This window comes from Rhagoletis pomonella, unplaced genomic scaffold (genome assembly GCF_013731165.1).
Source record: "Rhagoletis pomonella isolate Grant_MI unplaced genomic scaffold, Rhpom_1.0 Rhpom_scaffold_00005, whole genome shotgun sequence".
Taxonomy (NCBI): domain Eukaryota; kingdom Metazoa; phylum Arthropoda; class Insecta; order Diptera; family Tephritidae; genus Rhagoletis; species Rhagoletis pomonella.
In genome coordinates this window covers 78038008-78065852 of record NW_023458559.1, presented here as the reverse complement: position 1 = coordinate 78065852, position 27845 = coordinate 78038008, and the positions used below count along the sequence as shown (strand labels likewise).

Sequence of the window (27845 nt, the reverse complement as noted above, 5' to 3'; positions counted from 1 at the left end):
TGCATTTTGCTTTCCGTTTTTATGTAATTGCTTTGTGTTTGGAAACATAAAAAAGTTCGACAAATGGAGGGACAAAACTAGTACAAAGAGCAGTTGCACGAATGAGTAGGCTGAAAAGCATAAAAAGCTTCTGTTTGAAAAGACCAAAGAAAAACTCCATTTTAACGGTAGCCGAACTTTGCTGTCGCCCCAGCATAAGCACGATGCTGCTGGCGTATGTATGTAGATGACATTGACGTCATTGCGCTTAAAGACTGAGTTATTCACACTCTGTAATGAGAGATTGTTATTGCAAGTTGTAACTTTATTCTCAATTGGAATGTTCCAATAAGAATTATATTGAATTCCACCGACGTTTAAAGCCACTCCACGATTCCCCCCAGAAGTTCAAGTTTTCAAAGCAGATTTAATTTTAATAAAACTACTCTGAAGATGAGTAATTTTTTTTATATCGACGAGTGGAATATAGAATAAAATTCCATAGTAATCTTCAACGCTCCCAGTATGGACGTTGCATTCATTATTTTAGCGTTTGTTGATACATACGCGGTTTCTTGATATCGATGTCATATTCTGTTAATACTGCGCTCAAATTTTCGAAAATTTCATGAAAAGACTTGCTGCATTTTTTCACATCTCTTGAGATTCCTGCATAGCATCTTCCACAAATTTAAGGGCCTCGGAAAATGTTTGTATTTCTGATCGCACTTGCTTGTTGACATTTAAGATTTAAAAGTAGAATTAGCAGCCGAGAACTGGAAAGTTTGTGTTGCTGATTTGTTGTTTTTCTACGCTGCTATCTCTTCAAGAGCTTCGAATATTTCTGGTTGAAATTCAATGTACGTTGATACCGCTTCGTGACATTGAGCCCATCTTGTTTAATTTTTATCATCGATTTACTTTAAAAAAAAAATCAATTATAACAACTCATTATCGATGCCAGTGAGGAGCACAGTGCACATAAATGGCAAGAGGAAAATCCGATAGCATGTCCGCTTAGGCTGCGTAGAATTTAGTACTAATCGCCATAAAGTTACGAATAATCTATACCTACTTCCGAAAGATCCTTCTTGATAGTTCGTGACAACTATCTTAAAATCAAATAGGTGATAAAAGTAGTCGTCCAAAACCCCCCTTAGTAAAATCCCAAATGAGTCACTGGTGTTATTGCGTTTAGCGGATTTGAGGTTTGCGCGCCAAGCGATGATGTATGTAAGTATGAGAAAGTGGGCTTTTTTTTATGCTAATATAAATTAAATTTACTTGCATTTAAGCTCGGAATGACCTACGCCCATTAATTAACATTTTTAGTGAATATTATATTGTACAATGTATGTATCGCAAGGCTAAAAAAGTTCTCACATTTTCCGCTACCTCACAGAGAAATGTCAATGATTAAAAGTTTTTACCTTCGTTAGCCCCTACTTGCCGTGTAGAAACTTTTAATAATGCAAAGTTATTTTTGCGATTCTTTTTTTCATACTTCAATATTTATAATTCCTTGGCATTTTTTACACAGTTCATTAAACGTAAAATACACACACACTTCTAGTTTTCTAAACGAAGCAGCATCAGATGGCTAGGAATGAGCGAAAGAGATAAGGTTGGTAAGTACATAAGTGGTTCCGACAAATAGTTGGAGTGTTGACTGAAGGGAAATTAAAAATCGCAAAAAGTACTTACTTGAGAGAGGGTAAACGTGGAATCGGCGGGGGAAACGTCTTTGGTAAAGGAGCAACTTTGCGCTGAGCGTTAACTATAAAAAAAAAAATACTTTTAGTATTTAGTTGGCAAAAGTAAGAGTGCAGGAGGTTGCGTATGCGTAGTGGTGGCTGAAGACACAGGCAAATTCGACTGCTGTCGTAGCGCAAAACTGCGAACTTATTTAGCAAAGCGGAGCAATTACATTCCTCGCAATCAGCGATTTTATTGCCAACTGTTTGAAAATTAGTACGTATTTTCCAGGTGAATGAACGTTGATTGGTGTGTGATAAATGAAGTTTTTGTTAAAAGCAAAGAAAATGAAAAAAATAAATAAAATTAAAATCTGAGTAAGTTTAGGTGATTTTAATTTTTTAAATGTTTTAGAATATTTCTTTTTTCTAGCTGCTTATGTATATACATATATGTATGTAAGTATATGAAGGAGCCAAAGCGTCTTTCCTGTTAAGAAGTGGTATAAAATGTTTTTAATTGGTACTTTTTAACGAGCTATTTAGTTTTTTTTTTAATTAACATGATTGTTATGATGGTATCGTCAAAAGCGAAATTTTTCTACCATACTCCGCCGAAACAATCTGAAATTTGATTAATGATATACTTTCATTTAAGAAAGGGAAATGCGAAATTTTGTAAATGTTGATCCATTGTCACACTTACTACACTTGTGAGCTGCAAAAATTAAGGTGACAAGATTTTAATAAAATTTTATTTATTTTTTTTTTACTCAAAAATCTGAAATTTTGAGCAGATAACGTGTGCAAGCGTTTAATTTTTTTTATATACTTACCTTATCTATTCAGTATTTGCATAGTAAAACCGTTCAAATTATTCGAAATTTTTCTAAGTATTTAATGTTCTGTCTGTGTATTGATTTTACTTCATAGTTTGTGTTATGGAGTAGAAATTTATCCCACAAAGTTGTCAATGTATACTGCTTTCAGAATCGGGGATTCCAAAATTTTAAGATAAGTAATGCATCAGAGTCGATTCTTAAATCAAAAATTTCAAAAACTAAGTTTTTTAATTCAATATTAATTAATTCACAAGAGAGGTGTGGAGAGACATCCTACCTGCATTACCTAATTTGCAGAACTGTTAAGAATATAGTACATACAATTTATTATCTTGACCATGTCTGAACGACGTCGAAAATTAGTGAAAATGAATTACTGATACGCTTGAAATTCAGTACGCTTAATTTCGTTCGATACTTGAGTGGTATTTCCGCATCTTTTTTTTTAATATCACGCGCATAAAAAATTTTGATTAAAAGCCAATAATTTTCCGCTAAAATGGATGATATGTAGATACAGGCCTAAGTTTAATCTTTGCACGCGTTTGCCACAAATGACGAGTCCTACGCAGCGGAACAGGACGAACACGTTGACTACCAAAGCAATGCGCAAAGCATTTTTCACCTTGTCAAGCGGATTGAAAATGTCTGCATTTCAGAGGAGACTTAAAAATAATAAAAAAAACAACAATAACAATCAAAGCTTGGCTATAAACCGACATTCAACGCAGCAACCACCACCAATTCCGACATCAATATTGACAACAACAAAAGCACCAACAACAATAACGACTGTGCAGCCTCAACTATTTTCCATCCACCAGTACTTCCGTTCGTGTGTTCAAAATCCAGCGACATGCAACGCCAAAATCAAAAACGAAATTTCGGCAGGATTTTCTTTCGAATACCGCATAGAACAGCACTCAGTGAATTGCTATGACTATGTGCAAGGGTCAACAAATTGCCTAAAGCGAAAGCAACCCTTAAAAGGCTGAACCCTGCAGTCAAATGCACTAGTACCGAACTAGCTTACTTCCAGTCACCAAAGTGTTTCTTCGTAGTAAGTTATACATATAAGCAGAAGCGCGTCTGCATTCCTCTCTATGAGGGTTACACTGGCACCAGTTATTTAACTACAATGCTCATTGTGTAGTTCACCTTTTGACTGCAAGGACACTGCTGACATGCACAGCGTATCAAAAAGAAGTCGGCAGGATAATGAGTAAATATACGCACGTAGCTTTTACACGCAAAGGGTACTGCTGTTGGCACGAGTCGTTCGAAAGGGCTGCATGTTTTGCCAAGCATAGAGGAAGGGCGGCGGAGGTTTCGAAAGGGATTTGTTGTCCATACTCGTACAGATATGTACATAAGTGTGCTTAGCACGAGCCACGAGAGTGCTGCATTTTATATTCGCATGTGTACCTTGATACTGTAAGTTGGGTGGTGTCGATTTTCGTGTCGCATTGCACTTTCAAAAGATGAACAAGAGACTGGTATCGGGGAAGCAAAATATATAGTGCGCATTTGGATTGAAACGCAACCGAAGTGCATCACACACGTCAGAACAGATTCAAAATTAAAATATACAGTGACTCAAACAAGGGCTCACGTGTTGATTTTTTTAAATATTCAAAATATTTTCAAGTTACCGTTTTTTTTCTATCAAAATATTATACAAGCCTTTGCCGAAATCAAAGTTTCAAACTTCATATAAAATTTAGGAAAACTCAACAAATTTTCAATAAAATTTCGAGCCTTTAAGAATTTTTAGAAAAATTTTGGATATGCAGTTTTATAGCGCATACAATTTTAGTTGAATGAAAAAATATTAAAATCATTGTAAAAATTGTATGCGCTATCAAACTGCATATCCAAAAATGCTCTAAAGATTCAGATTAAAAAGCTAGAAATTTTAATGAAAATTTATTGAACTTTTCTAAATTTTATATGAAGTTTGACTCTTTGATTTATATGGTTCTGGTTAAAGCTTGGACAGTATTTTTATAGAAAGACAACAAAAAAAAATAACTGGAAAACATTGTGAATTTAAAAAAAAAAATCAACACACACTTGTTTGAGTCACTGTATATATACATATATATATGTATGCATATACATTAAGGTGGTCTTTAAATGCAGGTAGCAAATTTTTACATCAGATTTCCCAAGCCTCAATCCCTGCATCGATGTTACTATAGTCGAAGATATAACATATAAATTTTGGTCGCCATTGAAGTCGGTTAAGACGTGTCGCACAAGGGTCAAAGTTCGGATTCCCTATGAAGGCGTCTTAATAGATTTCAATCGGGACAAAAATTTATATGTGATACCCTTGACTTCAGCAGTGTCGATTTTGGGTATTAAATGAAATTTCTTTTTTTAATTTTTTAAATTTATATGTGGTATCTGTGAACAAGGTACTTCCGATCGTTGATTTTTTAAAGACTACCCTAATATACATATATGAAATTTTCGCAAATGACAGGCGAACCGGCATATTGAACCAAACTTCTATATCCATATGTAAGTCGGCGCGCTGAATGCGAATCCGAAGTCTGTTAGCCTCCATCACGTCAGGTTCGAGGTCATTTGAAGGTGTAGTAGGGAAAAAATTAATAGGGATATAGAGGCTTTGTTCAATATGCAGAAACTTTTTTTTTGTAAATCTGTGCAATTGTTAAAATTTTAAAATCAATGCGTATCAAGAGTCTAGGAAAAATTATTTTCTACTTTTTAGTTCATTTGAGTTCATCATAGGGATATTTCAATATTCGGAGAAACTCTTTTCTATTATTTAAATTAAATTATTTCATTTAGTTTAATTTAGCATATTATCGAAAATATTTGAAATCAGGGAAAACACCCTTGCTTATCGTGGAAAGCTAAAAACCGATATTTAGTATGTCACCGGGTATATAAAGTTCGGTTTCTCCCAAAAATATTTATTTTGAAGCAAAAATTAATTGGATATCATTTTCCATACTTTTACGTATCCAGCAAATGCAGTACCAGCAAAACGTACATACGTGTATTGGATAGTTTGTTAGAGCGAATGGAAAATCAAGGAATTACTTATCTCGACATGTGTTTGTAAATCGATTGCCGCAGTTTGTACACATGTGTGTATTGATGCTGAAATAGGCAGTGAATGGCAGGCATTGTGTTGTAGCTTTCTACATGCCTTTATGTGTGGTATACATCTACTGTCATTGTCGAGGCTGTGGTGTGCTGTTGCATGTTGCTTTTCCAGCGTGTTCCATGTTTGTTCTGTTATTGTTCGTATTTGACGGCTTTTTCCTTTACCAATGTTGTTATTGTGATTCATTTGCTGTAGTTACAGTAAACTCATTTTCATTTTTGTAACATTAGATACCCTATTGTAGGCGGTGCTGCTGTTGCCAACGCTTAAACCTAATAGGTATTTGATATTTGCCTTTTTGTGTTGTTTTATGCGGTGATTTAAACGACCAGTGGTCGCATGCAACATTAGGAGCCGTTTTCACCATCTCTGGTTAACACTAATCCCCCGTTAAACATGTTTTATGCAGAGAATTAGTGATAACCAGACATGAAGAATTTCGCAGCTGTGGAAAATTTCCCAATGCATAGGATGCGTACTTCAATAACGATAAATAGGAAAAAGGGCCTGAAAAACATTCACCAGTTTTAATTTTTTCCATCATTTTACCAAAACACCAGGTATGTACACATAAACCTCTGCCTCCTTATTTATATTGTATTTCCACATCATTCATAAACGAAATTCGCCCAATTTGGAGGCTTTGCTTATTAAACATACTATGTTTTACATACATATTCAAGTGCGGCACGCTATCGTAGGCGAAGGTAACTAACTACTAATTGCATGTTGCAGTTGCGTGTTGTAAGTAATTATTTATTTCAACGCTTTATTGGGAGGGTCCCAGATTTCCGAATAGGTTTCAAGTAGGAAGCAATATTCAATAGGGATGGTTAGTGTGAGCAACTGACGCTCCCCCTACGACTGGTTCTGCGTTTTATTTCACTCACCAACGTTTTATTACAAATTCATTCATGAATTTGTCGTGCACCAACTTTCACCACCTCAATACGATGAAAATATTAATAAGTAAACACATGTGTGCATTAGGGCGATTCAAAAATGCATGTAAAAAAGTAAAGTGGGAATTTTTATGCTCTCACCCCCTAGGATTGTTCTATATCGAAAAAATTATACCAATAATAAAACCCAATTATTTTTTTAACAATTTTTTCTTAGTAACCATATTTTATAGGACCGCCAAAACCCCTAGAAAATGCCAGAAAATGCAATGGGGGATAAATAAAAAATCTTCATTATTAAAAAAATGATTAAATAAATAATTGGACATTGTTATCGGAAGTCTCTTGAAGAGAAGCAGAGTTTTCCGATCGAAAAATATTGATTTTTAAGAATTCCATACCATTTTCACGAAAAGTGGTTTTTTCCCTATACAAAATACATGGAAAAGTTTGAGCGCTTTGAGCGACCTCTAAATATTTTTTGATTTCAAAACAAGTAATTTTTAGCAAAAAACAAGTAATTTTTAGCCAAAAAAACCGACTTAAAAAAATATATATATATCTATATATTTCATGATCCAATGATCGGATCTAAACCAAATTAGTATGGGACCACCTCTGAGACACTACCTTTCCGGTGCAAAAAGAATTATTGAAATCGGTTGATGTGGTGCAAAGTTATGCGGTGACATACATTAAAAAAAAAAAAAAAAAAAAATATTCCCACGAACTGATAACCTCCTCCTTTTTTGGAAGTCGGTTAATAAACAAAATAGGGGTACACTTTTTTCGGTATAGAACAATCCTAGGGGTGAGAGCATTAAAATTCCGACTTTACTTATTTTGGACCACCCTAGTGTGCATATATTTACCTAGACATTCGTATAATTTCTCTCAATTTTTTATAGTCATGTACGTGTATGTGTTTGCTTGCTCATTATTGATCACCACTGCCTTATTTAACTAATGATCGACGTTGCACACAACCTTTGTCTATTGGGTCGACGTCCATTGTGTTATTCGTTATTTGTTGCCTATAATTTTCATTGTTCTACTCGCATAGAGTAGTCATTGTTAGAGATGCTATTGCCATTGCCTTTTATTTTACCTAGTCTGCCGACAATTCGGATGCGGCAGGTATGTTCATAATAGCAATATTATCCTTTAAGCCATAAACGTTGGTCCGAAAAATACACTCGAATGCAAATTACGGCCTGTACGCATTCAGAAATATACATACATCTCGTAAGTACCTACATACACACATATCGTCGTTTAAAGTACAAAACCACGTAACAAGAAAATGCAAAACCTCGTATGTGAGGTTGCCAAAATTTCATAGGAGAGGGTAAAACTTGCATTCTATCAAAACGGTTCTCTTTTTCATCCCTAATTATCTCTTCTTATTATATCTAAGTATCGATATTTTAGTATGAATGGATAAGGGCTTGGTGCCAGGACCTTCCGATGAGCAAATATCTTTTTTGGCAAAAATGTCAGTTACGAGGTTTTGTTGAACCACGATACGCGGAACGGCGATATGTGCATACATGATGCGTAAATATGTATGTATTATATGCATGGAAGTATGAGCATTACGGCTCAGCGGGAGATAGCAGCACGAGTTTCAAGCATTTTTTCGATACTCTTTCATATTTTGGGATGCACAAATGCATATACATACATACACGTACATGTAAATTAGGGCGGGTCAACTTTTTTTCTACGCCGGTAGTAGCAGAATCGGATTCTACATTCAATTCTATGAAAAAAAGCCATTAAACCATAGCTCTGAAGTCAATTGAATTTTAAAAAAAGCTATCTTTAATTAATACAAAGTTTAAAGGCAGATCAATTTTTACTGAAGTGTTACAAATGTTGTACTTGGCAGTTTTTTGGTACGATTTTTTTTTTTATCTTTCTATTTCATCTATTTTTTTTAAGACAAACACAAGAGACTTTGTAGCAAAGGGTTTGTAGTTGAATCCGAATCTACTAGGATCCATGTCGAAAAAAGTCGTTCCATAAAAATTGATCCGCCCTTATGTGCAACATACCTGCAAATTTAAAAATGTCCATGATTATTGAAGCTGCTCGAATTATAAATTACATTTGCATGGGGAAAACCAGTGCCTGAGGCAGAAATCGTAATGAATGAGAGCAATGGAAAATGTTTCCAACTTCGCTGGTCCTATTTGCATTAGCTGTGCGCTTTATAACAATAGCTCAATAATTTAGCTCACCATGAAATTGAATTTATCGTTGTAACAACGCATTAACAGGCCTAACAAAATTTCGCAATTCCCTCGAAAGTTTGAGGGTATACGAGTCTAACAGAGCTCAGATTCGAATTCAGTCGGTCGAAATATATGTCAGTAGGTGTCTGGTTAAAAGCACACACCCCTTTTTTGTGTGCCTGTGTTATTATTATGTGCAAGTTTTTTTTTAATTTTTTATTTTTCATTGTTTGTTAAAAAAGGAGCGAATAATATTTTTTCATTAAAAACTTTTATTTTTGCAAGTGCTAACTGAAAAATTAACTAAAAATTTGTCACAATTATTTTTTTGTGGCCGACAACAATATTTTCATATGGGACTGAAAGAAAAAAACATTCGCATTATTTGAAACAGTCTAATGTTTTAATTTATTTCATTTAACATATTTTATTTTATTTTTTTTTAATTTTGTTTTAATTTACATACTTTTTTATTTCATATTATTTTATTTTATTTACCAAAACAACAATTTTACAGATTATATAATATCATTTTCACTGACTTACAAAGGCTTTACTTTAATGTCTTTGGTAACAAGGTCCTCGATTGGCGATAAAAATTAAAAAAAAAAATCTTAATTACGTACAACTCGGCGTTTCTTCTGTGTGAAACTGTTCTCGATTCATGTCTAGTTCGTTCCAAGGTGCAGAAATTTTAATATTTATACTCTTGATATGAGGTTTATTCTCGGTAGTAGTATTAGTCATCGCCTTCGGATTCGTTTTGGAATTCATATTCGTATTCAAGTTCTTGTTGATGCTCGGCATATTTTGCTTTCTGGTTCGTTTTTGTATTCGCCTTCCAATTCTTATTCGTATTCGTGTTTGCATTTGTATTAGTCTTCGTCGAGGCAGAAATACACTCGGAAGTCTTCCATTTCCTGCCGAGGAGCGATCGATGTTAAGAAAAAAACATTTTTTTTTTAACATTTTTTTTTACGATGTAGCTTTGACCAGGGTTTGAACCCAGGCGCTGCGGAGTGGAAGCGCGCACTGCTTACCACTACACCACAGCGGCTGCCAAATAGCCAAACTAATTTATTAAATATATTCTTGTTGGATGAATTTCAATTTTTTAGCCTTCTCCTTAAATGTACTGTCAACACTTTACGCTGCTGATTGCTAAAATTTATGTGCATACATATCCTTGACTTCATAGTTTTTACGACTTTCGAGCATTTTCACTTGCAGCGAATTCGCATACATTATGTCTCACGAAAGCCTTTACCAAAGTTGCTTTTAGCATTAAAAAATCATTACAAACTTTGCCTGTCATTTTAATGTCTTGTATTATTGGCAGTTCTCTCATTTCCGCTCCAGCTTTACTTTCCAAAGTGCTGTCAAGTTTTTTACACTTCCACTTCTTGCAACCGAAATGAACGTGCATTGTCTCGCCTGTCATGCTGTTCATTATCTCAGTATGGTGAACTGGCTTGAGATAAGTAGCTTTTACTACTGTCAGTATATTGGCAGGGCAAGAGATATTTACTCACCTTTCAAACAAACCAAATTGTTAAAATGTAGGCAATTGCTTTTTCCCTCTCTCCCACTTGAGGCTCTTACTTAAATATGTATGATCATTGATGGCCATTAGTAAATTCGGGCTAAGATTCTTATAAAATTTTCTGCTGGCGCACGTTACATAGTTTGCTTGCAGCTTAAGCATTATTTTTTTGTTTACAAAGTCTTAGCCATGTAATATCTACAGAGAGGGGAGTCTGCACTCTGATATATTTTGCAGGTATTGTTAGGCAGAAGTATTTAGCCACACTCCTACAAGAGATGGGCACTCGCAGAGAAAGTATTCAACTGTCTTATTCGAGCCCTAACCCTTCCATACTGTTGCAAGTTATGCTGACCTTTCGGGATGCATGCCTACGGCCAGTGTCTTGTGCAGGCAGCCGTGACTTTCTAGGTGTTTTCTTGGCTCGTAGCTAGATAGATATTGGTTGAGATATGCACTTCGGCCAGGAGATTTATTGTGCCCTCTTTCTCCTTAGAATACCTCGGTCAGTCCTAACTCCCGTAGGAAGTCCAAAGGTTATTTGGTGACAGCAATGGTTGGTACCTAACAGAGCCATGGTTTTTAGAAGGTTAATATTATACGATCCTGTGCAGTAACACCCCTCATTATTTTTCAGCAGTAAGTTTCGGTAATTTTGTTTTTAATATCCTCGGGCGTGGCGCTCATATATATTAAGTGCATTTTAGGGTAACTTTGAATTCCTTATATATTGAAACATACTTTCTCTTACAGTCAAGAGCTGCATCCGACCGAGGAAGAGGAGAGCGGCTGAAGTGTCGCCGTTTTTTTTTTTATTAGATGAGAGTTTATTTATTTACTAAGGATGCTGGTAGGAGCTGAATTTCCGATAAAAAGATCTATCGGTAATAAATCGAGTGGAATACTCAGAGCTTCCGTTGAGCAGATCCAAATTACATCGGTTGCGTGAACAGAGCTTATCTACAATTTTGATAAGTTTTTTATGAAATATTTCTTAGTTAGTTAGGGCTGGCTATCAGAACGCGTGTGTCACACAACATATAGACGCGTACATCCAGTTTACAATCCTTACCTTCAGTTACCATCTCGTGCCTACCATTTTTTTCCTGCATGAAGGACCACCAAAGCCTTCCTTTCTTACTACCCAATGTTCTGCCTTCAATTTGGTTTTTGATCCACAAAACCCCAAAAAATTCCACAGTTTAGCTTTATAATTGAAATAAATCGACTACAGTGTCGGCACTGATTTGCTGAGTAGTTAAGTTTTGAGAAAATTTATTCAAAATTACAAGCCATACTATGTTGTTTGGAAACTTTACTCAACAACGCGCTTTCTATCGGAAGTGGGTTAAACACACCGAAAGTCCCTTCCAGCAAAAAATTTTCCCACAAAAGCTATGTATTTTGTCCACAGAATCCGATTCTGTGGTAAAAAAATGTGTATGTCCATTCAGTTTAACCCACTTCTGGTCGAAACACGAATTCTGTAATATGGCAAAAGGAGAGACCATCTGCGAGTTAGTCATCATATTCTTCAAAAATTCAATAAAAAAACTTGTTCCTCCATTTTAGGAGCATTGGACGGGTGGTCTATGGCACCCCGTATGCCTCAACAACGCGGACCTTTAAATAACAATACTTCCATTTTCTGTTGCATTCATTTGCACTACTTCTCCTTGTCCACATTATATGGGCAGTGTTGAAGTGAAGCACGATGCACTTAATATATATTAACACTTTCGCATGGAATTGGTTCCATTATATAAATACTGCTGAAGTTTCCGGCACAGAAACGAGAAAACGTCCTTAAAAGTGTGGAAAAAAATAAATAGAAAGAAATTGTTAAACAAGTACGTACACACTAAGTTGCTGGAGAACTGAAAAGGGCAAAATACAGAAAAAAAATCAAACGGAAAGTTAATAATAATTAGAGACTTTATTGGCGGCAGAAGCTAGCGCGCAACATGAAATGAAATAATGTAAAAACCTTAAAAAAAAACCTCAAAAAACACAAGAAACAAGGAACTCTTAAAAAGAGCAGCGAGTATAAAACGTTTCCTCCATATTCTACTATGCTGCGGTCGCATAACCATAATAGCTCTGTGGTTTTAACGCCATCTGCTCTAAGCTCTTTTATTTTAGCCTCTGCTCCCACTAAATACCTTAGTGCTAAGTACATATATGTATGTATATATATGCATGAGCTTTTCCCACAAGCTAAACCCTTTATATGTATACCATCCATGTACCATACATATTTACATAGTTTTCTAATATATGTATGTGCAGTACTTCAGTGCTCTTCACCAACTATGTGTGACCATATTTTCCGCACCAACTGGCGGTTGCCATTCACAACTGTTTTAGCGCTTTTTTTGTTTCTACAATAATTACAACTTTGCACTAAGCATTGTCTGCGCGTTCGTTCCCCCTTTCACCCGCAAAACCACATAGTTGCATTTCTTTTAAGCGTTGTGTTCGCAACCACTCGCTGGATGGCTGTGAAAATTGCTGGTTGCGCTTATGCAGATTGTGTGGTATGTTCCTTGTCACGCTCGCCAAATTGCACTATTCTTTTAGCCATATTGGAGCGCCGACACAACAGGTGGTATGATTTTGAAAATATTGTACGTACATACATATGTACGTACTTATATGACACAATCATACTTTTATGCCAGTGACAGCGACTATTCTAGCAGTAAAAAGTGGCTCGTGTTCTGCCTCCCTCGTTGTGCATAAAAACTTTTACAAATTAGTGAATTCAACTAATTTTGATTTACTATTCCTCGAGGTACAAAGCTACACATCTGCTAGTTGTCGAACTGTTGCACTTCTATGTACATACGTACATACATATGTGTGTAAGTCAATCCGCATGTGTCTTTCTAGTCATTTCATGGCAAAACTAATTCAGTTAGAGTCTAATTATTGCTCATTGTTTAGAAATTTCTATAAGCATTTTGTAATGCTTTCAGCATTACAATTTAATGTTGTGTACGAAGTCAAATGAGAAGATGAGTTTGCATGAATCAAGAAATATATATATGAACTTGTTGGCATCGGATAAGCTTCGTTTTAATCCCATTTTGAAGAATGACTAATTCTGTAGAAAATTTGTGAAAATAAAATAAAAAACCTTTTTTACTTTGCTTTTGTGGCGCTTTTTATCAAACTACTTGACAAAACTAAATAAACCTAATAAATAACTATCGATATATTTAAAATTCAGCTACCGTCGATCCTTTTGAGAATCGAGCACTTACTCTTAATTACTAATATAATATATATATATATATATATATATAAGCTTGGATCTTGAAGAAAAAAATAGCCCTCTTAAAATGAATCAGCATGTTCCTACAGTTATTCAATTACTTATTTATTTTCAGAAAAATGTGCAAACACAATGTTTTAATGGATTTGTAATAAATAAGAATTTTTATTTTGAAAAACATATTCAGCCTTATCATGAGTTTCATTTTCCCGAACCTGTTCGCTTTACACGTTTGATTTTCCTGTTTTCATTTTGGGCGGATGAAATATTTTCGGGTGAATTTTTTTTCGGGCGAAACTCAGAATAAAGTATATTTTATTAAATTCTGTTTCCCTGTGATGCTAACAAAAAATTAAAATAATTAAATGAAAATTAACTTTTAGAAAAAGCAGCGGAAGAAAAATAAAAAATATTTTATCCGCTTTTCTTTTTCTTATTTGGCGCTGTAACCGCCTAAGCGATTTTATCCGCTTTTCACTGAAGGTAATTTCTGTAATATCTTGATGGCTAATGTGAACACTAGCAGTTTTGCTCCGGCGTCAGTCGGCTTTCTGTTCCTCAGTTTTATATTTATCTTTGTCTCCTTATATTTCTCACTATCCCTTCCTCTATCTCTATCTCTATCTCTATCTCTATCTCTATCTCTATCTCTATCTCTATCTCTATCTCTATCTCTATCTCTATCTCTACCTCTATCTCTATATCTATCTCTATCTCCATGTCTAACTCTATCTCTGTCTTTATATTTTTTCTTTATATCTTTATATCGTTATCTTCTATTATCTTTATCCTTATCTGTAACCTCATGCTTATCTTTGTTATTATCCTTATCATATCCTTAAACCGCTGCTTAAAACGCTCCCTTCATTCGGTATCAATATGGCAAGGCATTTCCGTCACCAACCATTTCCGTTGCATTCGCCATGTGTATTTTTCAAATCACTAAAAACAGTTTTTATATTCTTTGGGACTTTTCTATTACTGTTTTGGCCTTAACAAGTTTGCAAATCACATAATTAAAACGGTTAGAAACAAAAACCGGTAGTTATATCTTTTTGGAAATGCTGAATTTGTAATTGTTCTTGCTTCTTGCCTCTGAATATAATATTTTACTGAACTTTTCACTCTAAGCTAGCGGGATGATTCTTTATACTTTAGAAGTATAGTTTTGCCATAAAAGGAATACAGAGAACACATGTTGCCTATTTCTATACATATACATATCTATGGAACTACGACAATTTTGGAAATCCTATCATTTTACATTACAAACTAATTCCATTTAAACTCTTTTACTAAGGTCTAATATTCTTCTCTTACTTTGCTAAAAGAAAGGATATCCAGGAGAACTCCGTAATTCGTCCATTATTTGATCATATTACACATCTACCTTTGAATGTCTGCCTCGGCTAACATAAGCTTACGAGCTGAAGAGAATAAGATAAATGGCCAAAAGGTGCAAAAGAAACCTGCAACATGCCAAAGGGTGACTTTTTAGCATGCAAATATAATCCCTTCTAATCTCACAAAACAAAATTTACACCTACAAAGTGAAGTTGAGACGATTTAAAACGACTTCACTGAGCTCAGGCGAGTTCAGTCAAATTAAGTAAGTACGCATATGTGCACTAGGGTGGTCCAAAAATACATGCGGCAGAAAAAAGTTTAAAATGTTAAGCTCTCACTCTCTAAGTTTTTTCTAAATGGAAAAACAGAATGCTCGTATTTTTTTGTTTAAAAGAAAAAAGATGTTTAGAACTGCCTTAAAGCCCATGAAGTTTTTATGGAGAAAGCACGACTTCATATAAATGGTATAGAATTTTTGAAAATCATTATTTTTTGATCGCAAAACTCTGTTTCTCTTTAAAAAACTTCCACTAAAAATACGCTTTTTTTAATTTTTGATATTAACTATTTTTTATTAACGCCAAAAATGAATGGACGCATAAAAAATCGTTAGTATTGAAAAATGGTAAAATAAATAACTGGGTATTATTATTGGATGAGAAATAGAGTTTTTCGATCGAAAAATAATGTTTTCACGAGTTATGTATATACCATTTCCACGTTTTTTTCTCCATATAAAATACATGGAACACTTCATGGGCTTTGAGGCAGTTCTAGATATCATTTTTTTTTCAAAAAAAATAATGGCATTGTTTTTTACCATTTAGAAAAATTCTAGAGGATGTTTTGTTTTGAGGCACTCTAACGTGCACTCATATTATAACATACATATCTATATGTGTGAATATGTACATATGTAGAAGAAATGCACAGATAATACCAGGAATATGTTGGTTGTGAGTTTTAGGACGGCAAAGTAAAATGAATGAAGATGAGCCTGGAGTATATGTAGAGGATACAAGGACGGCGACAGACAGACAAAAAAATGTACAGTTAAAAAAAACCCCCATTAATATTGCACTAAGTGGGAGTGTAGTATTGCATGTTATGCGCACATGTGAGAGTTAGTACACACATATATACGTACATATGTCCGTGCAACAGCGGTTAACTTTAGTCACGCGAGGGATGTATTTTAATAGACTGGAGTACAACAGCAATTACGAATAAATTATTATACCACAAGCTGAGACATGCATACATGCAAAGCCATATGATTGAAGCAAATGCGAAACAGAACGTTAATGCATGCAATGGATGTCGGCACCACTGAGCTAAAACTCCCAACGCTCTACCAAGGTAGTAAGTAAATTTGCAACGGTTATATACTTCGTGTCATCAGCCCACCAGCAAATGAAAACCAACAGGAAAGCATGAAACGAAGACAGACGGCGAGACCCAGAAGAAAAGTTCATATTTATGAAGCAGAGCAAAAGTGGCAGCCACGAAAATAAAATAAGCACTTAGGTTCGCGCTCGCACAGCTCCGTGTGGCGCAGCAAAGGTAAAAGAGCCAAAGTCACATTTCGAAGGAAGTTTGCAACGACTGTCGCTAAGTATTATCACAAATTTTCACAAATATGCAAGCACTCTTACCTATATGTATATGTATGTATGTGTGTATGTATATGTACATGTGCATTTGCATATTTCGTGGTATCTACTAAGTTCACTAGCGTCACCGTTTAGTTCCCCATCCTCTCTTCATCCCTTGGAATTATAAGTCAACGTTGACTGCATTAATGGGAACGTACGAGTTTTGTTATTAAAACGAAGTCACAATTTATGGACGTAGATGCAGACGAAGATTGAAAATGAACGCCTCTATGGAATGAGTACATTTGTGTGTGGTGGCATAAAATTTGATTTGGTTTCTCTCTAAGCACCGCTTCTCAGTTAGTTTTGCCATGTCCTAAGTTTTAATTCAAACCTAAATTAATAAGAGGCACATGGTTATACTCAAGAGAGATGGGCTACTCTGCAAAAAAAGTTCTCAATTCAAGTTGTAGAGCATAAGCGCAGCAGGGCAGTTCGAATCACTTCGCCGAGTTTATCAAAACGAAAAACAAAGTTTTTCATGCAAATTAGCTTGTCATTTGTTATATTTGGAATTTGAGTTTAAGTTGAAAATTTTTATTTTAAAACACTGTTATTAACGGTTGGCGATATTGCAGTTTTTGCGCTGCTAAAGGCTTTGTTATCGAAATTGATTTTGAATTTCTAAACCAGTAGCAGCACAGTTCGAAAATATGTCCGAAATAAAACCCTCTTCTTTTATATCCATATTAAAATATTTGATTTAACTTTTTAATCAAACTTAGTTGAAAGTATGAACCCTCTTCAAAAATACTTTCGAAATAATTATTTTCGTTAACTTTTTTTATATGAATAATATAATTGGTTTTAAATTTTGAAAAAAGTGGCAACTCTTAAAAAAAAAATGTCTATATAATAATCGAATAACCTATCTGCGAGCTAGACTTCATTGAAATAAGTATGTCTAGCCTTTTTAGCATGTAATGCTAGACCATACTCTCAAACTCGCACACTCATAAAGTTTTACATTTATAATGGTCGTATTAGTAGGATTATTAAACAAAAAACGGATAAGTGGATTGCTTAACCCGTTCATGTCCGGTGTTGCCGTTGTTTTTGATTGAAATATTTTTTCTAACAGTTTGTTTTAAATTACATATTAGAATGTTTTAAAGGCAAAAAGCTTAGGTTCATGCCATAAATTTGGAACCAGTTAGTTTTCAACCAAAGCGGTTAGATTAGAAAAATTTATTGAAATGAAAACATCAAACCTCAAAAATTATTTTCAGAGTTTTTCGTACCTTTTAGCACTTTGTTAAATATTTTCACACTAAACATAATGTTTGCACTTTCAACACCTTTCTTCAACTTTAACGATGTTTTAACGCATTTTTGCAAAGAAAATCATATGAAGTGGTTCACACACACAAAAAAAACCAAATTGCGCATAGAACATTTCATCTTAGAATTTTTGGCGAAAAATTGGAAAGGGAAATAATGATTTCTTTACGAATTCTTTAAGATTTCTCTTTTATTTAGATTACTCTTTAAGTTTGCACGGTACCTACATACATCTTCTTCTTCTTCTTATTTGGCACTACAACCGTTTGTCGGTTTTGGGCTGAGACCAAAAAGCTTCTCCAATTGCTTCTATCCTGTGCTCATTTCCGCCAGTTTGTTATCCCGTGCGCAGATAGGTCCTTCTGCACTTGGTCCTTCCATTGCGTTCGTGGGCGTCCTTGCTTTCGTTGTCCACCCATGGGTGCGGAGTCGAGGGTCTTTCCACCGGAGCATCGTCATCCATGCGTAAAACACGGCCAAGAGTCAGCGCAATCGCTGTATTTTTATTCGCTTAACTATGTCCATGTAGTTATAAAGCTCATACAGTTCATTATTCCATCTTCTTCGATACCGGTCGTCCACGACGTCTTGCGTAGAGTAGTTCTCTCGAAACCCCCAAAGCCTTCTCATCCTTGTTCGACATCGTTCAATTTTCTGCGCCATATAAAAGGATGGGCATGATTTACCTACATACATACTATACATGAATGCAACCCATTGCTAAATGATAAATCCAGTGCAAAATCCTTCAAGCAAAAGTAAAAATATGGAAAAAGTTCATAACCAATTTACAAGAAGTGAAAATCTAAACAAAAAAACGAAATTCGTTGCAAATTTATAAATCCAAAACCATTATTTTCATAGCTTTTCGTAGCGACGATCCTTACGGTAAACAACGGCAAATTGAATACTCGTATAACAACAATTTCCATAATAGTTTCGAGATAACAACAAGCGTAACTGTCAAAGAAATAAATACATATGTATGCTTACATTTTTCTACTGATTGAAAATAATTTTACTATGGCTGTACATAAACGTTATTGGCAACAACTTTGGTTTCTCATTTGTCAAAAATTCGAAACTTTGCAAATTTTTCCTCTCGAAACCTACAAAAGTGCTTTATAACGATTTCCGAAAAGTTTTGGAAGCTCTTTGAAATGTTTAACAGCAATTGAACAAAACGAAAAAAAGGTAACAAATTACGTTGCATAAAAGCCAATCAGCTAAAATGGAATGTTTGCAGCCAAAGGCCATGCAGCTGCTTGCAAGCAAAAGCCGACGACAGCTCAACTCGACCGAATTTTAGCCAAGCTAAAATATTTTAATAATATACATACATACATATTTTATATAGTTAGTTTAAGTAGACATGCTTACATACCAACATACTCAGCCACAAAATGCTCCTTACCACATAGTTCCAAGCACATGTGCATCGATCACATAAGAAAATTAATTAAAAGGCGAAGCAAAAAAATAAATAAATAAATGAGAAGCTAACCAAAAATAAAAAAGGAAAATTAATGTAAAAATATGAAAAGCGCAAGTTTATTGCATTCATGAGCAGCACTCCTTTCGATAAGCTGGCTTGTATTTAGAAGTTTTGAACTACAAGTGACAGCCAAGGCATATTTTTACTTACATAATTTATAACGAACGAAACGGGTGAACTGGCTGGTTGGTCCCTGTTTTGTTCCAAACATGCCACACCACATTAATTAATAAATCTCTTCTGCTTTTACCACAAGCATTCCAACAAGTTTTGGTTTTGTTAAAACTCATTGCATTTTGAAGAGAACTTACAGCAGATTTTGTTGCATGTAAAATTTTCAACAATTAGTAGCAGTGCAAGATGCAAAATATTGCCATGTAAACAATCTTGTACACACTACTTAGAACACTCATACCCAAGTGCATCTCACAACGACTCTAAATAGAGCATGCGACCACTTGGCAGCAAAACCTCAGCGTATCACCATTACATTCTAGCAATGGTTAATCAGAGCATGGATGTCCATAAGGGTGGTCCAAAAAATTGTTAAATAAAGAAAATATTGATTTTCAAGAATTCTATACCTTTTCTACGAAAAATTGTTTTTCCCATATAAAATACTGGAAAACTTTGAGCGACTTCTAAATATCTTTTGATTTCAAAAAAAAATAATATGTATACATTTTCGGTATAGAACAATCCTTGAGGGTGAGAGCATTGAAATTCCGACTTTACTTTTTGCACATGCATTTTTTTTTACCACCCTAATGTATGTATGTTTGTATACATGGCCAGCCAATTTAAAGTTGGTCACACATTTGTCTGTCTTGTCGACTCGTTGATGAGTGTTGTGGTATATGGATGGTCATCCGGATGGTATTGGCAAGCAACTAGCAGCAATTTGCTAACATTTACTTAGAATTTGACCGTTTCATAAACACTAAGGGACGTTTTCACAGTCTAAAGTTAAACTGCATTTTTTACTGAAAATGGGGCGTTAACCCGACAAAAGTTGGTTGTAGATGCATATCCTTGTCATCAACTAGAGGTCACTTCAAATTTATTTTGGGTGTCAATAACGACGATTCTTCCTTGAACTTATTAGTTTAAATTAATACGCTAGATCAAATTATGTTATACCTACATATGTATATGGCCTTATTCATGAAAAATAAAATAGGTTTAAAAAGTTTTATAAAATGACGTTTCTATACATTTTTCAGTTTATAAACCTTTTTTAAAGCTACTTTATTTTTTTTTGAGTAAAGCTAATAGTCTGTAAGAAATTATTGTTTCATACGCTGAAGTGAATAAATGAATATACATTTTACATTACTATACATTTGGCAAATTTTTAACCCACAAGCAAAATGCATTAGATTCAGTAAGCAATTTCATCGCTTCTGCACCTAAACCCCACCCACCCCAATCCGACGTTCCTCAAAAAGGAAGTGAGAAGAGTTATAATGCCTTCCACATAAATATCTCTCAAACCTCGACAGCGAGTTCTTCAAACACCCATTTTTTCTTCTGGGACTCTACCGAAATACGAAGTAGAGTCAACGGCTGGGTGAGTAAAAGCACCTCTCTTCGAACACCAACAGTCGATAAAATCAAAGAGGGAAACAAGGTTCGACAACTCAATAGTTTTGGGTCTCAGGGGTATCCATGCAGACAATTGATATTCGTGCTAAAGCGCTAAAAAAAACTATTTTGGCATTAGCAGAATTTCAAATACACTCCCAAAATCTAAAATTATGATGAAAAACTGAAAATCGGAATGTTGTGTCAAAACACCGAGACCATTTTTTATGGACTTTGATAGTCTTATGATCATTGAAAAGCGTAAGGTTGTGTCTTTGCACTTCTTTTAGGATATTTAAGTTAAGTGACTCCGTGAACCATAGAGCTTCTGAAAAAAAAATATTTGGCATAAAAAGTACAGGCAACCAATTTTTTGTTGTAGCACCGTGCAATTATTTGTATAAAGTAAGGTTTTCTTGTGGAGTTTTGCTAGGAAAATGAATTTCTACTTTTTTTACACTCTATAGGAAGAAAGACGGCAGAAAGCATATGTACAACAAAATGATAGGGCATACCAATCTAGATTTCTTTATTTGACTAAGGTACCCATAAACAAATCCCGAAAGTATTCGAGGCGGTACTCACTGGTGATAAGAGAACAAGAGGAAGATGTTTAGGCGCGGCTACTATCACCAATCGCCTAAATGCATGCTTTGTACTGCTGCATGTGGAAAAATATTCTTCATTAATTTTATGCAATTTTTGAACATGCACTTCTCAATTGCCATATAGTAAAACTTTCTTAAGTTATGGTTTGATAGCATGGTTACCATTCCATTACATTTTGGTCCAATAAATATTTTCTTTACTTATATAAATACATGAAAACATACTGGTCTCCACTTTCACTGAGTTATTCAGAAGGTTGCGTTGGAAAAATCAGCTGGAGAAGCACTTGGCTTTACATGGAATTTCCGACTGACTTTAGTTGATACAGAAGAGAAATGACTAGCTTGCTAAGTCGAACGCGGCAAGATCGAATAAGTGGTTATAGCGTCAATTAAAATACTTTAGTCAATTGAACATTTTTACACCAACAAAGCAGAAGGCTTCATAATGACTATGTACTAGTTTAAATATTTTTTTTTTGTTTGGAAACTTTGCCAAAGAAAAGTACACATCCTAAAAGAACCGCAGGTGCCAAATATGTTTTTCTTAATGTGCCCATCCAAAGTTACTTCATTGCACAAATCCATATTATGTACATGGAGCATGCAGGTGTTTTGCATACTCATATACTACCTTCGACTCCCACTAGGTGCACATAATTAATTTTCAAGATTTATTGGGCGTCCAAGCACACAGCCGTAGTTAGATGTGAGTTGTAGCAGCTGTGGCAACATAAGACCCCGAAGGGCGGGAGTTAAATTAGGGAAACCCAAATAACCTACAGTGTTTGCAAACACATACATAAATAAGTATCCGAGTAGGAAACAGTAAATTGATATGCATACATACGTATACGCTAACATTCATATACGAATATATGTACGACTGACCGGACTTTCAGCTATCTTAGCATGGTCGAGAGGCAGCCGGTTGTGGTAAGTTCTGCAGCAATGTCCAAAAAGGAAAAACACTTTAGAGTCAGTGCTTTGGTTCACTGGATGCTCAATTCATCTAATGGAGCTCCTTAAATTTATGAAAAAGCGATAGTCTATGTGATGCTTTCGTACTGCGAAATCGAAGTACGTGCACACTCATCCATACGTTTGTAGGGTTCACAGTGTGAAATTTTCAATTTAACAAATGGGAAATTGTACCGCGGCATGATTTTAAATAAAAATTTTGTTTATTGGACTTTTTTCACCCGCTTGGCATTTATCGATTGGTTTTTAAATCAGTTAGCTAATTTAATTAAATTTAATTTAATTAGAGTTGATCATGGTTGAACTAATTTTTATTAAATGAGTAGTCGATCTCATTAATTTTTAATCACTGATGAAAAGATTAATTTAAGAAAATTAATTTATGCTGGTATTGTCTTGTGTACTCACGGTCAGTGTTCCCTACACACAAATACTAAGGAGAGGGCAATGAAAAGGCAACTTTTTTGTAGAAAAGAGAACGCCATAAACAAATTGGTGTGCATTTTTATTGTGACATACTTTATGAGAACTAAATAGGTTTTAATATGACTGTGCATGTGTGCGCTCTATTTTGGAAAAATTTCCAGTTTATGTAAAATATAAAACTATGCGACAATCAATTTTATACATAAACAAGAAAACGGTCTAATTTTGGTCAGATTTCCAAAAATTTCAAGGTCTTACTCTTGTGTATAAAGTTCAATAATTATACCGAGTTCGGTAGAAATTTAAGGAACTGTTACCGAGATACACATACATATGTGGTCATAAGTGAGTTTTTCTACGTCCGTGTTCTAAAAATTTGTTTATAAACGTATTTCTTGCTAAAGAATTATTGCAAATATCAATTTGGAATAAATTCGTTTCAATAGCTACTGATTTATGGAACATTTCGTATTTCTCTATCCCTTTCCTTACATGAGACTTTAACCCTCCAATGCTTAAGCACTCTTCACACAAAATTGCACTGACGTCAAATGTAAGCGATTTTTACATCAAACAAACTTATCACCTTGTTTCCACTTTAAGATAGTCATGTTCATTTGAAACTAAGAAAATAGTGCTGGCAAGTCCTGTACAGATCACCAAATATCCATTCTCTTTTGTCTGTTACAGTTATCTTTGTTTATTATTGGTGCGAATTCTGATTTTGCGAATAGTTCTCCTTTGGAGCAGTGATTTTATGATGAGAGTGGCTCATTTAAGTTTTCTCACGTTTGAGCTAATCGATTGTTTGTACTGAATCAAAAAGTGCTTTTTTATAACTCAAATTTACTCTCGCTGTTTTAGAAACTGGCATTTTCTAATGTTAAACATTTTTCGCTTGAAACTCATAGTATACAGTTTCATGAGTTTGTTAAATTGACTCAATTTTTTAAACATGTGGAATAGAATATATGCTAATCTAGATCATAATGGGTGTCAAATTTAATTCTAATCCGACCAGCAGTTTTAGCGTGAAAGGGCGGCAAACATACTTAATTACTTACTTATTCCGTAAGCCACGCACTCTCTCACTCACTCTCAAACCTTAACATAAACATACAATATGAGTTAGGCTTTCTGCACATTGGTCGTCCAATCATAGTTGCTTCATCGTCACAATCATGATACTACGATTACATTACGACTACACTTTCGCACACTCGGTCGTGATATTTCAATTCATTTGGCGTCTAAAAATTCACTTGGAGAAGGTATTTTCTGTTTTTCTGGTTGATATTTTCGCGAAATATTTACAAAAACCTGCAATTTTTAAAATATAGACTTTGCTGCAACAATTCTAGACATCATTTTGCAGTAACATCTCTTCTTGTCTTTTCCTGAAATGTGTTTTGTGCATGCACACAGGGACTTTTTACAATTTCGTAATATTTTATAGCTAAAACGCTCACATTTATTGAATTTTGATGCAATTATCCACTTTTTAATAATTTCCAAAGATTTTATGCAAAAAATACTAATTTTTATGCAATTTTTATGCAAATATTAACTTTTTCACTAATTTTTCACCATAAAATGTAAACAAACAATGCGTGCACAACGATTAGCAAACGACAGTGCCGGACTTATCCGTTTCTGCATCTTCTACGATTTGCCGATAACAAGCCGATAACGACAAGTGTGCAGATCTCCTTTGAAATGCATGTGCTCGGCTCATAATTTCAGGGCGAGACGATAGCTCAACTATGATTGGACGACAAGTGTGCAGATAGCCTTACACGCATTTTTTGCATAGCCGCCTGAAGTTATACTTTGAAAAAATATTACGAAAACAGAATTTATTCGTAAATTGCTTGTAATATTTATTTGTTCATTTCTACTCGACTACTTCTTTTACAAAGTTTATTTTCTCATTTATTTAATGCTTTGTTTTTGTAACATTCACGCTCATTCGCTTCAATGTTTCTTCAACGCTTTTTGACGTCAAAAATCAATATGACGGCAAATTGCTTTTTGTGGCGTTACAAGTATGCCTGCGGCGTCATTCATTTATCACTTTTCGGCGTGCATGCTTGGTTGGCTAATGTTTTTGTGGGTGCTAGGTGAAAGGTGGTCACGGATGACTGCCTGAAAATATATTTCGCTTATCCAAAAACAATATATTCCATCCTATTAGAAGACACACATTTCCTTCGCCTTCCCTCTACCATATTTTCGTCTTCTTTGCAAATACTATTTCAATCTCTTTTGATTCCGTTTACAACAAACGGAAATTTCGGTGTAAGAAGCGTAGGTGATTTTGTATATTCATTCGAATTATTATCATAAATTGTTACTTCAATTTAGCACATATCGCCCAAAACCAAAACATTAGCTTATCTTGCGCACCGGGCACATTTTAAAATGATTTGCCTTTGGTTACTCTGGTAAAGTAATTCACAATAAATATTTTCTGTTTTAATAACTAGTTATGAACTTAATAAGGCTTTACTACTTAATCCTCTAATCAGCATAAAATATTTTAAAACTTATTCAAATTATTTATTTAAAAGCTGAATCGAAATTATGCGGCCTTAGTGAGGATTGTTAAGTTTATTTGAGCTATACCTATGTACATACATATGTAGTATATATCGAGCCATAACCGCCCAAATAACGTAAGCGACATTTTTTTCAAAATTTTCTTTTTGATGCAGAAATGCATCTAGATGCTCTAGGAATATTTCTGCATCAAAAAGAAAATTTTGAAAAAAATGTCGCTTACGTTATTTTGGCGGTTAGGGCTCGATATGTATGTATGTAAATACCCTGCAGAAGCCCTGCAGCAAAAATTGTCAGTTGGTAAAAATAACCAAGTTGTAGTTAGCTTTTTGTGGGATTTCGATAACTAGCTCATTTTTATTAGCTAACTTTAAATGAATTCTAAGTAATGCAGATGTATTCGGGAGTTTGTTTTCTATAAACAATTTTCTATTTACATAAATATCGCCATACTAAAATTACTTTGAATACACTTTTTTCTGCACTTCATAGATGGCTTTTCGAATTAACAACACACATAAAATGAATATAAAATTTTTTTATTATCATTTTGATGTTTTATCTAACTGTGAGAATCCTAACATGAGGCTACCTATAGAAGAATTTTTAAACAAATAAACAAATATCTTAAATTAAATAAATAAACATGTTGCAAAATTAATAAATTAGTTTTCTTTCTAATTGATATTTCTTGTTCAAAAGTAGTTAGTTTCAAGTTAGTTGACTTCTAATGCAGTGGTGTGAATACTTTGCGGCCACCGCTAAAGTAAAATAGGTAGTTTTCTGTTGAGTCTAAATAAGTTTTAAGTTGTTTTCAAGACGGCTTCATTTCCTGCAGGGTATAATATTATTGCGTGTTAATGCAACTTAGTGGGGTATGCATTTAGGCGCATTAGAGTTTGTGCTGCAGACATAAATCATTATATAAATAGGCAATCATGTTTCCTTTACACCCCTTTTACGGCTAAACTGTACTTCTAAGGTATAAACAATTATATATCATTAGAAAGGTATTTTGATGCTGATGTGCAGGCAATTTTTAAAATTTCAAATTAGTTTAAAATAGAGCGAAAAAATCAATTCAAAAGTCACACCAATACCAATGCCATACATGTACATGGTTGGCGCGGAAATGCCTCCTAAATGTATGCTTTAATATTGATAGTGAATTAAAGAAACGTGCTAAGCAGCAGTTTAGGAATAAGATGTATGTATGTATGTATGTACATGAATAGATTAGCCTCAAACAAGGATGAGATAATTTTGAGTATGGAGAAGAAAAAAGGGATAAATACAGAAATTAAAATAAAAGTAAAGAAACCTAAATATAAAGACAAAGAGGAAGGAAAATTTAAATACCTAACCTAATAACAATGGTGGGGGTGAATATGTAAATGAAGAAAAGAATGGACATATTTAGATCAGGATAAAGGAAAGGATAAAGATGAAGATGAAGACCAAGACGAGGAAGAAGATGAAGATGAATATGAAGATAAGGATAAAGATAACTTATCTTAACTTAACCCCTTAACTTAACTTAACTCGCCTCAACTCATCTCACCTCCGCTTAAAAACTTACTCCACCTGAGTTCGCTATACATTATTTCACCACACCTTAACTCCCCACACCTAAATCCACCACTACTTCACTCCCCACACCTAAATTCACCACACCTTAATTCACCACAACTAAATCCACCACACTTTAATTCACCACACCTTAACTCACCACACCCCAAATTTCTCACCACATCTTAACTCACCACACCTTAATTCACCACACCTCAACTTTCTCACCATACCTTAACTCACCACACCTTAATTCACCACACCTCAACTCACTACAACTAAATTCACCACACCTCTTAAGACCACCACACCTGAATTCATAACACCGTAACTCCCACACCTAATTCCACCACACTGCAACTCATCACACCCAATTTCAACACATGACATGATATCACTAAAGAAACAATGTAAAGAAAAAGAGGAAGGAAAATTTAACTACCTAACCTAATAACAATGGTGGGGGTAAATACGTAAATGGAGAAAAGAATGAAGATATAGATCAGGATAAAGGAAAAGATAAATATGAAGACGAAGATGAAGATGAAGATGAAGATGAAGATGAAGATGAAGATGAAGATGAAGATAAACATGAAGATGAAGATGAAGATGAAAATGAAGATGAAGATGAAGATGAAGATGAAGATGAAGATGAAGATGAAGATGAAGATGAAGAGGAAGATGAAGATGAAGATGAAGATGAAGATGAAGATGAAGATGAAGA

General features: G+C 34.5%; 1 protein-coding gene and 1 long non-coding RNA gene across 5 annotated transcripts in view; both read right to left on the bottom strand.

Moving 5' to 3' along the window:
• LOC118739646 overlaps nt 1-2004 on the bottom strand; it is a 13943-nt gene extending 11939 nt beyond the window's left edge. The window contains exon 1 of the long non-coding RNA XR_004993039.1: nt 1684-2004. This is a non-coding gene — a long non-coding RNA (uncharacterized LOC118739646). The remainder of the gene's footprint in view (nt 1-1683) is intronic.
• LOC118739644 overlaps nt 1-27845 on the bottom strand; it is a 260844-nt gene that overhangs the window by 63517 nt on the left and 169482 nt on the right. The gene's annotated exons all lie outside the window — the stretch shown is intronic.